This window comes from Lactuca saligna, chromosome 1 (assembly GCF_052625555.1).
Source record: "Lactuca saligna cultivar CGN05327 chromosome 1, ASM5262555v1, whole genome shotgun sequence".
Taxonomy (NCBI): domain Eukaryota; kingdom Viridiplantae; phylum Streptophyta; class Magnoliopsida; order Asterales; family Asteraceae; genus Lactuca; species Lactuca saligna.
The window spans coordinates 83,601,944-83,605,929 of NC_136417.1; the positions used below are offsets into that span (position 1 = coordinate 83,601,944).

General features: G+C 36.8%; 1 non-coding gene across 1 annotated transcript; it reads right to left on the bottom strand.

Moving 5' to 3' along the window:
- Positions 1-400: 400 nt before the first annotated feature.
- Positions 401-506, bottom strand: LOC145028011 (small nucleolar RNA R71). The gene has a single exon (XR_013675769.1). It is a non-coding gene; the product is annotated as a small nucleolar RNA R71 (small nucleolar RNA).
- Between the last annotated feature and the right edge of the window lie 3,480 nt (positions 507-3,986).

Consider the following 3,986-nt stretch of genomic DNA (forward strand, 5'->3'; position numbering starts at 1 on the left):
CGAGTTAGAAACCGAGATGGCAAACATTGAAAAGATGTTGATGAGAGCTTTCAAAAAGCGAATCAAATACGATGTTGGTCTGGGGTTAGTACAACCTGAAATACCCGCCACTGCCACATTTGAGCTGAAGGGGCATATTCTTAATGCACTGAAGGATGTTCCATTTTATGGAAAGGATCATGAGGATTCTTTTAAGCATTTAGATGATGTCAATCACATTGCAAACTATTTCAATGTCCCAAATTCTTATAAAGATATTGTCTTGCTAAGGATGCTACCAGTTACTTTCAAGGGAGCTGCAAAAGACTGGTTAAAAGCACTTCCACCTGGTACAATAACTACTTGGCCTCAGATACGTGAACAAATTTTAGATCAATTTTGCCCACCATCCAAGATAGATAAACTCAAGAAGGCGATTGCCAAATTTGAACAACAACCAGTGAGTCACTTTACGAGGCATGGGAGCGTTACAAAGGGTTGCTAAGGAGGTATCCTCAAGATGACCTCAACATACAACAAGAGGTATCTATATTCTATGATAGGGTAAATGTCATGACACGACAATTCCTTGATTCTCAAGGACCACTTATAAAGAAGAATCCAAATTAGATCAAGGTGTTGGTTGAAGAATTCGCGAAGCACTCTCGTGAGTACCACAATCCAAGACAAGATGGAGTAAAAGGAAGTGGGGGTGCACATTCTGAAGAAATGGCAGCTATGATGGCGATGTTGAACAATATGGACTGGAGATTGATCCAAATTGACCAATCAATTCATGCAATTAGAGTTGGTTGTGAGAAATGCAATGGTCCACACTTGACTAGAGATTTCCATTTGGATGAATATGGGAACAAGAAGGCTCAAGTTTGCTACTCGAATGGGGACAAGTATGATGAAGATTGGAGAAAACCAAAGAAGGAGTGCCTGCCATACGATGAGTATAAAAAGCAGAAGGAGGAGAAATATAGGCAGACTGGCTGAAGTTTCTACCAAAAGGAGCAACCGCCAATTGAGAAGAAAGCTGACTTGGAGACCATGTTAGTTTGTTTCATGAAAGCTTCAAAGAAAAGGCATGATGATACTGATGCAACACTGAAGGATCAAAGAATAATGATAAAGGAGCATCAAACTATGATGAAAAATCATCAAGAAATGATGCTTGACCAACAAACATCATTAAGAAATCAGCAAGCCTCCATCCACAATCTCGAAGCTCAACTTGGTCAACTTATTACTTTGGTGAATGAGAAGCTATCTCCCCAATTTCCTAAAAAGAAGAATCATTCCCATGTCATGGGGATTGATACTAAAGAAGAGGCTATCTTTGAGTTCTTAGAAGCACTAGAAGTGGAGCCGAAGCCATCCGTGCCAAATCCAAAGAAGTCGAAGCTTGAAAATGAAAATGCTACTGCAACACCCAACTCATGACATGAGCTCGCCATGCTCACAACATGGGACCAGTTTGAAAAGAAAAACTAAGTAGATGTTCCAGTTTATCGTCCACCTTTACCATTCCTATCTCGATCTAATCTTAGTCCACTGGAAATGGAGCATTTAGAGTTTATTAAGCAAGTGAAGGGTATTCTAATTAATACTCCATTTTTTGAGTCATTATCCAAAATTCCCGAATACGCAAAATTCTTACAAGATTTGATAGACGCTCGACAGCAGTTGAAGAAGACTTCCACAGTTATTCTTAGTGAGAAAAGCTCAAAAGTTGTATTGGGAGAGATACCTAAGAAGATGGGAGATCCTGGACACCTCACTCTTCCATGTGAGTTTGGAAATAATTTGAAGACTTATGCTTTAGCTGATTCTAGAGCTAGCATAAATTTGATGCCTTATTCCTTTTATCAGAAGTTGCATAATCAGAAGATGAAGGCTACAAAAATGACCTTCACATGACCAATCGTTCAGTGACTCATCATAAGGGGATTGTAGAAGACATCCCGGTGAAAATTGGGAAATTTGTTTTCCCAGATGATTTGTGGTTTTGGATATGAAAGAAGATATCAATGTCCCAATCATTCTTGGTCGCCCTCTACTTAATACTGATAGAGGCTTAGTAGATGTTCACGAATCCAAGCTACTTTGAGAGTTAGAGATGAGGAGGAAACTTTTGGAGTTCAAGATGTTTTCCAAGGAAATGATGTTCAAGGTGAGGTATTCAATATTGATGAAGAGAATCAACTTGAAGAATTGGAGAAACTTATGGAGGAAGAAATCAAGACAATTCATTAAGTCAAACGCACCAAACCAAGAGCATCCGTTCCACTTGTTTTGGAGCTAATTGCCCATAAAACTCCAACATCTTTCATAAGTAAGGAAGGCGATGATTTGTCAAGTGATGAAGACGAGGTTACTTCTAAGGAGACAAGTCTAGTGGTGAAAGAAGAGAAGGTTCCTATGGAGCTTATGAAGAGTGAAGAAAAATTGGAGACTAAATGGATTAAAAGAAAGCTTGATATAAACGCGGTGAAAGCTAAAAAAGAGAACTCGTAGAAGGCGTACATTAGACGAGTACAAGCATGAAGAGGCGATGGAAAGAACAAAAGGTTCAGGTGGTGATGGACTCCTCTGACAACTCAATGTAAGGAGGAATGGAGTCACAACCCTAGACTAGATGGCGGAAACGTCCAGAGGCGGGTAACTTCATTGTGCAGTATCATAACAGTTGAATATAATTGGAACATAGCAAATCCAAACATCATGAATTAAGCTTACATCATTTTACATCTTGATCATGTTCTTAAACTACACAAAAGAGACAACATCGAGTACATATCAAACTACTTCAAAATAAACTTGGTTCCACGTTCCGTTAACCTACTTGTTGATTTCCTGAGAATAGAAATCGTTTGAAAAGCGTCAACATAAAATATGTAGGTGAGTTCATAAGCATTTTGTATAAAAATCTGGGATAGTTAGAAAACCAGAAAATCCCATATTCCCTTATCAAAATAGTTGTAAGGTGATCTTCTAATCAGGTATAATTGCATTTGTCTTTTAGTTTATCGTTTTTCAAAATCATATAAAACTGTTCTTCCCCAGAAAATCCTATATTTTTTGGTGTATAAAATAGTAGTCTTGAACCATACGACTTGGTGTGGCAAAGCTTCGTTTAACGTATCCAAACGATATTTGTTTTTAATCGACTGGTGTAACTTGCGTAAAGTTTTAAATGATAATTGTTATATTCTTAGTGAGTCGTTATAACCATACTAATATGACGGAGTGCCCGTTATGACGTTCTTCAGGTATCGGTTTTGTTTAAGACATTTGTCACCTAGACTGGCCGGTCTAGCTGTAGCGAACAACGAAGGTGCGTGGTGTCAACCCCATATAAATCTATATACAAATTCGCGCTCTCCCTCCAGGAGACTCTGGTTATAACTCTTACAGAACTTCAAACGTACACTATTATTTATAAATATAGGTACTGTGAAGATTCATCTGACTAGAATATTAATAGATTTTTGAGTAAATCGTTGTAATCCATTATTTATTACATAATTGAAAATGGTGTACTTGTTGACTAGATATTTCATTTTCGTTTATAGAAAACATTCATTTGCAAATCAAGCTTGTCGAAATGACCCAATATACTTGATGTTGGCAAAATGGTCCTTCAATTTATAATTTATCAAATAAGACTCATATTTGTCAAAAGGTGGATCAAAGCTATGTGATTTGTTGAAAGTTGTCCATTTTCTCCAAAATACTTGTTTATAGTAGCGGAACCAATTTTTTTAATATATGTAAGAGAAGGATAAAAATGAAGACTTTGATAGTTGAACGACTCTTTATATAATACGTATAAGTCTACATAATAATTATAATAGTCATTATTCATTGAATGTATATTTCCTTTATAGATAAAAGTTACAAAAGAAGACATAGTTGTTCTCGCAAATATATAAAGTCGAAAACATAATTTTCAACCATTTTTTGGATGTCATAAGCCTTTATTGGGTGGAATCATTGTA